Source organism: Sturnira hondurensis, unplaced genomic scaffold, assembly GCF_014824575.4.
Source record: "Sturnira hondurensis isolate 20B ecotype Veracruz unplaced genomic scaffold, ASM1482457v3 Scaffold0003090, whole genome shotgun sequence".
Lineage (NCBI taxonomy): Eukaryota > Metazoa > Chordata > Mammalia > Chiroptera > Phyllostomidae > Sturnira > Sturnira hondurensis.
Genome location: NW_028075721.1, coordinates 8,771,037 through 8,782,701, shown reverse-complemented (window position 1 = coordinate 8,782,701; position 11,665 = coordinate 8,771,037). Strand labels below are relative to the sequence as shown.

The following is an 11,665-nucleotide window of genomic DNA, read 5'->3' as shown; positions in this document are numbered from 1 at the left end:
CCCTGAGCCCCACGCCTGCAGCCTCCAGCTATCTGTGGGCTGTTGCATTGCTTTTATTGCAGGCAGGTGAGTCTCGGCCCAGACTTCACGTGGGGCCTGAGCTCAGGCAGGAGGCGGGAGGGAACTCGCGGAGTCGGTAACTACGTATGGGGAGCAGCACACCCCCACAATTGCCCTGGGGGTGCTACTGAGGCTCAGAGACATCCAGTGACCCCCCCACAGGTTCATCCAGGATCCACGGATGGGCCCATAGCCCATGCGGCCCTGAGTAGAGGTGCTAAAGCTCTCGGAGGGCTAAGGTGAGGGGTGAGGGGTGAAGGGTACTCAGCACCCAAAGGGCCAGGACCGTCAGCTCCTGCATGGAAACCCGGGAATGAGAGAGGGAGGTGGCAGCCCTGGCTGTGGGGCCAGCCGGAAATGGTGCAAGACAAACAGGCGGAGCCTCACCTGTAACGACGGACCCAGACAAGTTCAGACTGGGAGCAGGAGCCCTGGGAGGAGGTGGAAGGGGAGGAGGCAGCGTCTGCAGTCAACACACAAAGGTAAGAAGTTGCTCTTCTGGGTGGGGGAGAGGGGAAGAAAGGTCAGCAGGGTGTGACTTCCCAGTGGGGCCTACTTGACCTTGGCCGGCCCCCCGGTCTAGTTCAGTGACTTGAAGCCACATGTGAGGCCTAGCCCTGAGCCTGCTCAGGGTTCTGGACTGGTCTGGGGGCCCTGCTGTCCTAGGGTTGCTCCCTGTTGCTCCGAGTGTGAGTGGGGCGTGTCCACGTGGTGCCCAGGGAAGCTGGCAGGGTGTGGGGTGTGCACCCAGTGCTCAGATGAGGGGGTTCCAGATGGCCGAAGGCCAGGGGGAGGCTGTGCACCCTGGCGCTTGGATGGGGAGGCAGAGCCTGTGCCCACTGGGACCCACGCTTTGCCTGTTTCCCTGTGCCCAGACCTGTTTCCAGCTGGGATCCCATGGGAAACCGGTTTGGGAGCAGGTTGGCCTGGGTTGTTTAACTTTTGACAAGGAGGAGGAAGGAAGCCTTGTGGTCCGCTCAGTGGAAGGGGGCAGGGTCCAGGCCACCTCCCTCGTGCCTGGTGAGGAGCCTGCCCCGTCTGGCAGCCCAGGGTGCTCTGGCCTCGCTCCAGCCCCTCACCCAATAGCACAGCCCTTTCCACCCTGGCTGCGAGAGGCAGGAGGCCAAACTGTGTCCCAGTGCACTGCTCATCCTCTCTGGGACAGGCCACTATGATGAGACTCCTACACAGTGGCCAAGGACACGCCAGGACCGGGGGCCTTGGTGGAGGAGAAGGCTCAGCCCTGCTAATGCCTCCCTGCTAAAGGAAGCCTAGGCCTTGCTTTCCGGGGCTGCCTCCTCACCAGGCATGAGGGAGGTGGGCAGGGGCTGGGGTCTGCAAAGCAGCAGTCCCCCAACCCCAGCCCCAACAGTCCCCCAATGCCCCCACCCCTGCAAACCCAATCTCCTGGCCCCACATGTCAGCCAGACAGAGGTGGGTGGCTGGAGTCAGTGGGGCCCTGGCACCCGGCCAGCTCCGCCCCTACAATGTGGCTCCCTGAGGTGTATGGGCAGAACACCCTCACCCACGTTCCCTCTGTTAATTAGGCCACCCCTGCTAATGAGTAGCTATCATCCTTTCTCCATTACGCCTCCTGAGCCATCTGCGCCCCAGCACTTAGCGGGAGACCCGGGGGGCGCCCTGGCTGCCGGGCCAGAGGCACTCCTTGGTGGCATCCTGGGGCGAGGCTGGGTGCTCCGTGGGCTCTCCGCAGAGTTCCCCCAACTCCGACTCTTCGTTTACCGAAAGAGGAGAGGTGGCAGCCTGGTTTTCATGTGGGGACACGGAGGCTCGCTCTTTATGACTCCCGAGGGGTCCCCTGCAGCCCACACCTTAGCACAGCTCTGTGCTGGGCACCAGTGTGTGCAGGAGGAGGGGTGGGGCACATGGGGGGTCAAAGGCAAGACTCTGGGCCCTGTGGACCCTGTGGCAGTCGAGTGAGATGGCACGTCGTCACCCTCGAGACAAAGCAGAGGCTGCCCTCTCCACATCTATGGGGGCTGCCTTGTGCTTTGTCACTGAACCTCTCTAGGCCTCATTCGCCTCCCTGGGTGTGGGAGTGACTGTGCCTCACTGCCCGACCAAAGGCGCCTGGACCAAGCCTTGGGCTGCTCCCCAGACCTCCCAGGGCAGGGCTGAGGGAGCCACTGAGACAGTCACAACCGTGGGGACACCAGCACCAGCTGGGATGGCCTGTCTGGGACCTCCTGCCTGAGGGGCTCCTGTGGAGGAGATAGAAACCGGAAATGGTGCAAGACAAATAGGCGGAGTCCACTCCCTGAGTTGGGGGAATTTGCACTGAAAAGACACCCTGGGAAAGCAGCAGCGCCTGTGATTGTCTGGCCTGCCAGGCAGGCACGTCTCCACTTTACACCTGTGTGGGGGTGGGGGGTGCTGAGGTGCAGACAGCTCAGAGCTGGGAGATGTGATACCAGGTCCCATGCTGTGCTATGTTAGGGGCTTTGGGGAAATGCTGGGGAGAGTCTAGGTGGGGCCAGGAACAATTTGGAACCTCCCATCGCTGGGTCTCCTCTGGGCCTCAGCAAAGTGCCACTGCCACTGTCACACCCCGAGGAGGGACTGCACATCTGGCTGCAGAGGCTGAGCCCACCCAGCTCCAAACTCCTGAGCTGCAAAGGTGGGCTGACACATATAGATGGCCAGGGCCTCACCTGAGCAACCCGGGCCTCTGGTTGCACGGTCCCGCCCTGGCTGCCTGTGGCAGGGGTGGCCCAGGCTGACCGGCATGGGATGGGGAAAGGGCTTCTGGCCCATCTTTGGTGGGCCCGTCCTTGCCCTGGTCTCAGGGACTTTGGAAGGCTGGGAGACAGGAATGTGGCCACAGCAACCTTCCAGGCCTGTTCTGTCCGGATCCAACCGTCCTTCAAAGCGTATGCGGGGGCTGAGCCGGGATCAGACATTCCGTCATGTGTAGGAAGAGAGGGTGGATGCCCTGTCTACCCTCTATCTTGGGCAGCTGGGCACCCAGGCGTGCCCGTGCCCGCCTCCTGGGGAGGTCAGCAGGGCCGGCCCTGGGAGGCCCAGCCAGCCTGAACTCCATCTGAGGACCTGCATTCCGCAGGGCCCCCTCCCGCAAGACAGGAGTAGGGTGACTGTAGCAGGGGTGATGTCTGTCTGCCTTCCTGTCTGGGCTGGGCCCAAGGTCACTTCTTATTGGCAAGTGGTCAAGATGCCATAGGAACCAAGAGGGGGGAGGGAACCGGCCCTAAAGTCAGATCCTGGCTCAAATCCGGTGCGACCTTGGGCTGGCACCCCTCCCTCTCTGAGCCTCAGTCTGCTTGCTCCTCCTGCAAATGGGCCAAGGCTCCCCTGATAGGGCGCTGGAGAAAGCACGGAGTTGTTTGCCTTCCATACCGTCAGTGCTGGATAGGGACACGTGGGCTCCAGGTCTGCCACCTCCAGGGGAAGGGGTGGACAGAAGTCTGTGCTGGGGACAGGCGTTGACATCAGGGAGTGACTGGTGCTTCCTCACAGGCATGGGAAACCTGATCCAGGTAAATATGGGCAGGGCCCCTGCCTGGGCTCAACCCCAGAGGGAGCCAATGAGGTTGAGTCTGTTCTCAGAGCTCCAAATAAGGTCTCAGAGAACTGGCTTGGACCTGGGCCTTTTATGAGAGCGGCACCAACCTCTGGTACCCCAAGCCGAGGCCTGAGTCGCCATTAGCCAGGTGCTACATTAATGGCTGACAATCCCTCCTGCTCTCCTCGATTCTTGGATTTGTCAGGCTTCCTGCTTCGTCTCTAGCTGGGGGACGAGCAGAGGGTTGGGGAGGCAGGCCTAGGGCACAGGGCACACAGCTCCCTTTGTGACTGTGGCTGAGTCACATGGGCAATGCCATCCCCCTGGGCCCTGGGGCGGGTGTGATAGGAGATGGCGTTGTTGTGGGGCTGTGGCTACCCCCACGCCTGAGGCCAGAAAGCTTTCCCACGGGAATGAATGGGGAGGCGGCTGGGAGCATTGGCTGAAAACCATGCGGTCTGGATCCCAGGATCTGGGTTCAAGTGCTGGATCTGCTGAAGACATGGTGTGAAGCCTTGGGAAGGGTCTCTCTCTGAGCCTCTGTTACCACCTTTGCAAAATGGGAACAACCCTCACCGATCTGTAGAAGGGGTATGGGACACAAAGGGGCTGTGTGCACTGTGGGGTGCTGGGCTATTCGGCGGTTGTGTTGACTTTATTTCTTTTTTAAAAAAATTATTTATCTTTAGAGGGGAAGGGAAGGAGAGAGGGAGAAAAACATCAATGTGTGGTTGCCCCTTGCACACCCCCCACTGGGAACCCGGCCTGCAACCCAGGCCTGTGCCCTGACTGGGAATTGAACCTGTGACCCTTTGGTTCATAGGCCAGTACCTAATCCATTGAGCCACTCCAGCCAGGACTGTGTTGACTTTGTTATAATCATAATTGTAACCAAAGAAGAACAGAGGTTTGCTGCCTGTGGCCACAGAAGCCAAGTGTGTGAGACAGGTACAGGCGCAAAAGGAAGCAGGTTTTGTCAGGTGCCATGAGACCTGGGAGAATGGCAGACTCCCGTCTCAGAGCCGGTCTCCTCTTTCTGCCCTGGAGAAGGTCCAACTGTCCTCAGAAAGACCCGGACAAAAGCCAGTGTCCCGCTCCATGTTAAAGTACAGTCCGTGGGAACCCGCAGGCAGCTGCCATGGTCTTGGTACCCATCGGGTAGCTTCGCTCCTTCCCAGCTGCCATCCTTTCAGGGTCCCTCCTGGATCCTGCATGTGGAGCCCAGAGGGCCTTGGGCCACGCAGCTGCTGGAGCCACACGGTCACGTGCTCATCACCAGGTGGGCAAGAGAAAGTGAGAGAGGCTCCCTCCTGGAGACCGAGGGCCACGTGGGGGCGGAGGCCATGGGCCACAGTGCTAAGGCACCATGGGAGTCCATGAGCTTCTTCATTCCCCTGGGATTATTTTGGGTTGGGTGTGGGACAGACCAGGTGCTTTCTCAAGATGACCAATCAACTCCCCAAACTTCCTTGCACTTTGAGTGGGTCCACCTCCCAACCAATCCCGTCCTTCCCCAGGCTAGACTGACAGGTCTCTTTGGACCAGTACCTCCCCCTGTGCCATTTTGACTTTTATGGCCTATGATCTTGCCTTCCCTGGGAACTACCCCCAATCCGGTACTGGAGTGGGATCGAGTTTTTGCCTCTGTCCAATTGTCTTGCTAGCTTTTTGTTCGCTCAGGGTGAGAACCTCCCCTGCCACCATTTTGGCCACTGGTAGAGACTCCCCCGGCACCCTGAAAGTCTGTTTTACGGTAACATGATGACATCGGCTCGACATTTGTTGAGCATCGTCGCTGTGTGCCAGGTGTGGTGCTCAGTGACTTACAAGGCCACTCAGCTTGTAAGGAGGGAAGCCTGGACTCGAATGCTCTTGTCCAATAAAAACTCACCTCCAAACAGGCAGGGGCGTCTGTGACCCTTCCCACAGGTGGCCCCGCTCTGCGTTGTTTTTAAGGTTGGCTCACCCTCTGGCTGGAGTCTTGGAGACAGGAAGGGGTGAGGCCTCCAGGAGCAAAGCCGTGTCCTCCCACTGGCCTGGGCCCCTATCCCAGTGAGCACCATGAACGTCCCTTTCTCTTACCCTGCCCTGTGGTCCTCACGTGCTCCCAGACGTCCCACCTCCCTGGTGGTCCCATTACTGTCACATTTGCAGGCCACTCTGAACTGTAAAAACCCTCACAGATACATCAGGGGTGCTCATTTGGGCCTGGGCCAGGAGCTTTACATACGTGACTTCACTTGTTGTCACTGGTGGTGCTGTTACGGTCCCCACTTGAGTCACCCAGCTGGCAGAGTCACCCAGCTGGCAGAGTCTCCCAGCTGGGAGTCGCAGCCACAGGGCTTCTCACCTCTCTCTGCAGTTCAGCCCCCTCTCTTCCATCCTTCAAAATAAAAGTCATTCTGCACTCCCCACCTTGTCTCTGGCCACTGTTACTTTCAGCACCGCACATCGCACATTGATGTTTCTCTCCCTCTCTTTCCCACTCTCTAAAAACAAATAAATAAAATCTGTAAAAAAAAAAAAAAAGAGACCCAGCCAGGGCTCCATGTCAAACCCTGGCTCTGTCCCTGCAGGGCACAGTGAGGCCCTCCCCCTCTCTGCACCTCTGTCCCTGTCCCGAGAAGTAGGGGTAGTGACTGTTTTGAGAACCAGAGGAGGCAACAACTATGAAGAGCCCAGAAGGACCTGGAAGGTTCGAGCCCACACATCAGGAGGCCAGGAGGCCCAGCCACATACCAGCTATGTGACCTTGGCTGTGTGACCTTGGCTGTGTTACTTTGTTTCTAGTGTACCAGCGGGACCCCCGCCACAGCATGGGGAGGATGGGATTAGAGTGACCCACGTAAAACAAGCGGTCATACTCAGTGTCCTTATGGACACAGTGGCTGATCTCAGGCCCGTTAGTAGGACTAATGGTTGGCAGTGGTGTGATTAGTAATAATTTATTCAGATCCTCTCCTTTGACCCCCAAAGCCTGGGAGCTCTGTGGTGCCCATAACTGGCTCCCTGCTACCACCCTGATGTGAGTCAGACTTGGAGCGGGGGCCTATTCCCCACCCTCACCCGGAGTCTGGCACAGTGCCCAGCACGTAGTAGGTCTCTGAGGAGCCCGATGGTGAAAGGGTGGCCAGAGCTTGGCCAGCCAACTGCTGCCGGGCCAGGCTGTCCCATAGGCCTTTTCTGTGCGGTCAGGGTGGCCGCTGGCTTCCGTCTCTGTGTCCCTTGCTGGGGCAGCCAGCCCAGCAGGACCCTGCCATGTGCTCCAACTCTCCATCTGTGTCCTGCTGGCCAGCATCCTCTGGTGGGGGGCTGTGTGGCTGGGGGTAGCTGCCCTGCACGCCTGGGTCCCAGGGAACAGCTGAGGCTGCCCCACCTAGTAGGTGGCCGAGCCCTGAAGGACAGACCTTGGGGAAACTGAGGCTTAGAGGTGGCGACTTGCCTCCTGATATGTAAGGGACTCCTCATCCCTTCCTGGAGAACTCCCTTTTGCTCCCTTGTTTCTTGGACCCCCATGGTGGGCCCATCTCTCCGGCCCTGATAATGGAGTGTCCACTGTGGCCTTAGGAGGGAGCGGCAGGCCAAGGGCCCTCCCCTCAGTGGGCCTGCGCACACAGTCTGGACAGCCCTCTGGGTGGCTTCATTGAGATTCTTCCTCCCTGCAGCCTGGCTCACGCAGGCAGGTGAGGGGTATCCTCACCTGCAACAGCCCGCCCCCCTTAGGCTGCCTACAAACTTCCATGATGCTGCGTCAGGTGCCTTTCCTCCTCTTTCAGAGAAGGGACCCACGGTGCCCCAGCCCCGCACTCTGTGCAGGCCCCACCCCCGGGGGCGGGGCAGGGATGGGGTGGGGAGGCTGCAGCGTTTATGTGAGCGGATTAGCCGGAGAGGAGTCCTGACACTGGGCTGCGTCCCAACTTCCCCACTTCTAGCTGTGTGACCTCAGGCAACTTAACCCACCCCCTCTCTGAGCTTCCCTTCTCTGTCTTGTGCTCTCCCTCCCTCATTACCACATTCACAGCAACTATTTTCTGAGGGCTCATCCAACAGCTGGCACTGGTCTGAGCAACACATCACCCCCCCCCACACACACACACACACACTGTCTTCGGAGTGAGGGAAAGTCTCAAATGCAGTGAGTGGTCAGTAAGAGTAATTGCCATTGTCATTAGTTATTGTTCTCATCACTCCCCTTGTGATGGTGTGAAACCCTTGCTGGCACCTGTGACTTGGCAATCATTTGTCCGTGTTGTAAGGATGAGGGAGGGCAGGGAGTTCCCACCCGGCAGGACCCCCGTGAGCCGTTGGAAGCCTCCCACCTCCAGGAACAGTGGTGGGAGCGAGCTGCCAACAGAGAGCGGTGACCGGAAAGGAGAAGGGGTCGTTGACCCACGTCCAAATTTCTCTCTGAGCTTTTGTAGCCACCAGCAATGGCTCTTCACCTGGGTCTCAGTTTCCTCTTTGGCCCAGCAGACGGACTAAAGGATGCCTTTTCTAGAAGCCCTTGGGGTTTCAGAACCCTGAACCCGGGTCGGTCTCGGGGTGTTGAAACTGTGTGTGCTTGGGGAGCACTGAGCTGGGCCCGGTTGCTGGGAGGCCTGGAGCTCAGGGGGGCTCTCGGTCAGGTAGCCAGTTGGGTACGGACTGGCTGGCTGTGTGCCAGGTGCCTGATACCCCGCCCCCAGTGCCTTCCGCTCTGCCGAGCAGGTCAGCGCCGGCTCCCACTGCCGCCAAGGAGGTTGGGCTCTTTCAGGAAAGGGCAGTTGTGTCCTGGGCTTGGGGGTGGGGGGCAGCATCAAAGTGGCCTGTTGCCATAGCAACCCTGGCCTCTGTGGGAACTTTGGGGAGAACAGCCCTGGGGAAGTGACAGACAGAGGGTGAGGAGGCAGCGTTATCCCCAGCCAGCCTCCGTTGGGAAGCCTGGCACCTGCCTGCCTGAGGGAGGGGTAAGGCTGAGGTGCCCCCTTGTTCATCGCTGAGTCACAGGCATCCCTCAGGGTCGCCGCATCAGCTCTCAGCCCTGCCCGCTCCCAGCCTCCCTCTGAGAATCTGTGACTCACTCCTGGTCCGTCATCCCCAGCCCTGCTGGGGAAGAGGGAGGAGCCCATCTAGGGCAGGAGGAGGCATCCCCCCGCCGCCAAACCCCCAGCGCTTCCCTGGGCTCCTCCTCCTCCTCCTCAGCACTGGCTGCCTGCCTGCTTGCCCTGCCTGCCCTGCCCTGTGCAGGAGAGGGGTTGGGCAACCACCACACGCACCGGGAAGGAAGGAACGGCAATGAAGGAACGGCTCCCAGCAGGACCACGGCAGGCAGGTTAAGCCTTGGAGGTGGATCTTGAAAGGCAGTTCAGCTGCCTGACCCTACTTGGGACCCTCTCCCTGGCACCAGGTACCAGATCAAGGAGGGAGGAGGGATGGGGTGTGCGTGTGGCAGAGAGGGGTGGTGGTACAGTGCGGAATTTGGAGGTCTTGGCACCTGGCTGGGAGCCAGCCCCGGGGAGTGTCGTTGTGTTCCCTAGAGCTGGGGGTGGGTGGGTAGGGAGACAGATCGGTGGAAAGGCGGGAGGGACCTGAGGAAGCACTAGTCAGTGGTGAGCTGGGGCAACTGAGGCTTACTGGGCACAGCCAGCGGGGGGCTGCTCCCTGGGGTGAGACAGCTGTTCACACCCTCTCACAGCCAGGAGGACCAAGGCTCTGAGAAGGCAGGTGCTCTCCTGATGTCACATGGCAAGTGCCAGGCTAGAGAGCTGGGGTCCAGCCTCGGGGAGGAGAAGCTGCCGCAGGGGGCAGGGCACCCAGCGCTGGAGGACTGGGGCTGGGCCCCCAAGGGAGCGAGGGCAGTCTGGCTCTTCATCACACGGAGGTCCTTGGGGAGGAGATGGTCTTGGCTGTGAGGTTTGAATTCTGGGGACCAGGGGAAGACGGATGGGGAAGCTGAGGCTGAGGGCTGGAGAATGCGACACCCACTAACCACCAGGCCCCAGGGCTCCTGCCTGCTGGGCACTGATAGGGCCTTCCCCCACTCCACCGCCCTGGGGGCTACCCTGTCCCACCATGGGGAAACTTCTGGTTCCTGTCCTTCCCACCTCCCCCACCAGCCTCCTTCCTGTGGTGCTGAGCTGGGGTCTCCCAGGGCCCCACAGGGGAGGGCTGGTGCCCATTTTTCTGAGGAGGGTTGCAGGGCCCCTCTCACCACTTCCCCACCACCACCCTGCCCAGAGCAGCCCTGGCGGGGTGGGGGGGTGGGTGGGTGGGCAGGTGTGTAGAAATAGCCTTTGTGGCTCCAGAGGGCCAAGGAAGTTATACATATAAACATTTATTGAATACCTACTGTGTGTCAGCTACTGTCCTAGGGGTGATGGGCAGAGCAGTGAATGGATAAATAATGTGTCTCAGAACTCACGGCACAGCCAAGCCCTCACACCCGCCTCCCTACCCTGTAGGCACCCTGAGGGCAGAGGCGGGGTCCTTGGGATGGAGACTGAGTTGGAAGGAGTGTCTTCGGTCCCTGAGAGCCACCAGCTGCCGAGTTGGTTCCCAGAACGGAGGCCAGGGTCTCTGCCAGCGAGGCGGTGGGGGTCTAGGGCTGGGACCAGCTTTTGGGGCCCCCCCTGACCCCCCTGCTCCTTTGATGCAGGGGCTCAGGTACAGACCCATGTTGGTCTCAGCAGCACCCCGGCCACCTTGCTTTCCCCCGTCTCTGGGCTTCAGCTGAGAGTGTCTGGTCATGCAGGACACCCCTGCGGCCGAGGTCCGTGAGGGAGACCACACCTGCAGCTGGTCGGTCTTTTCAGTCTTTTTGAGGTCCACCTCCAAGGCTGACCAGCCTGCAGTGGGCCTGGCGGGAGGGAGCCGCAGGCAGGCTGGGCTCCGGGCAGACAGGTAGGTGTGGTCTCCCAAGCAGCCTTCACTGTTGTTGCCTGGGGCACTGGGCAGGGGCCAGGACTGTGTCAGGGACACAGACAAACAAAACAGGATTTGAGGCTGAGGAGTGAGATTAGCTCCTTGGTGGAGGCGGGAGAGAACTTTCTAGCGGAGGAGGACTGGGGCGTTCTGCCTGGGACGCTCCGCAGGCAGAGGACATCTAGGCTGGGTCACAGGGAGGAGGGTTGAGGTTTTTGTGTGAAGGTGGGGGTGGGCGTTCCTGGCAGGGGAAGCTGTGGGGAAAGGTTTGGGAATGGTGAGAGCCTGGGGACATGGGGCGGGGATGGCCCGGGAGACCTGGCAGGCACGGGTCATTTCATGGGGGCCATTTCATGGGGGCCGGAGTTCCAGTTCAGCAGGTTCCAGTCTGCTCCTGTGGTGGGGGAGGGGGGAAGGGGTGGTAGGACGCCTTGGGCAGGGTGGAAAGGGCAGCGTTTGTGGTGTGGGCCCCAGGCTGGTGCTCGAGGGACCATGTGTGGGTGGTGGGAGCTGTGCCCATTTCATGGATGTGGGTGGGCTTCTACATGGCAGGGGCGAAGGGCCAAGGGCAGAGCTCGTGGGGGCGTGAGAGCAACAGAGCCCCAAACCCCGTGCTACCCCACCCCAGAGCTTTAGCAGGCTCTGCACCCTCAGCCTCAACCATGGGCAGCTCTGTGGACCCCTCCTTCTGACTCACAGCAGATGGGGGCATCACGTGAGCAAGCCTGGCAGCTGGGGGACCAGGACCCCAGGGAACAGGCAGATGGTGGGGCTGGGGGTATCTAGGCAGGGTTGGCACAGAGGAGCCTCTGAAAGGGAGTGGGGCAGGGGCCTGGCTGGGCTCAACCTATCCAGGCTTGCCCTCTGCCTGTTTGGTTTGCAAGCCCCATCGGGAGCTCCTGAGGTTCCTGGGCAGCCCTGCAGATTCTGGGGTCCAGCCTGGGCTGCCGGGCAGAGGGGCCATGGGTTGGAGAAAAGCTTGGGATACACACTTTCTGTCACAGGTGGGCTGAGGCGCGCCCCAGGGCCCTCAAACCCCAGACTCTCCCTGGTCCCCTGGGGGCTCAGCCTGCTCGGCCAGAACCCTGCTTGGGCCCTCAGAGCCTGCGGGGCCCCGGGCTCGGTGCTTTGCAGGCTCTGAGGCTGGTGTGCAAGCTGAGCCCA

General features: G+C 60.5%; 1 protein-coding gene across 2 annotated transcripts in view; it reads left to right on the top strand.

Annotated features, from left to right (window-relative positions):
• Positions 1 to 210: 210 nt before the first annotated feature.
• The window catches only part of ADGRG1 (adhesion G protein-coupled receptor G1), a 38,689-nt gene continuing 27,234 nt past the window's right edge, over positions 211 to 11,665 (top strand). Inside the window, exon 1 of one of the 2 annotated variants that reach the window (XM_037041637.1) lies at positions 211 to 542. The gene's annotated coding sequence lies outside the window, so the exon portion shown is untranslated. Of the gene's footprint in view, positions 543 to 8,795; positions 8,988 to 11,665 lie in introns of those variants that run through there. The other variant, XM_037041636.1, reaches the window with a different exon arrangement.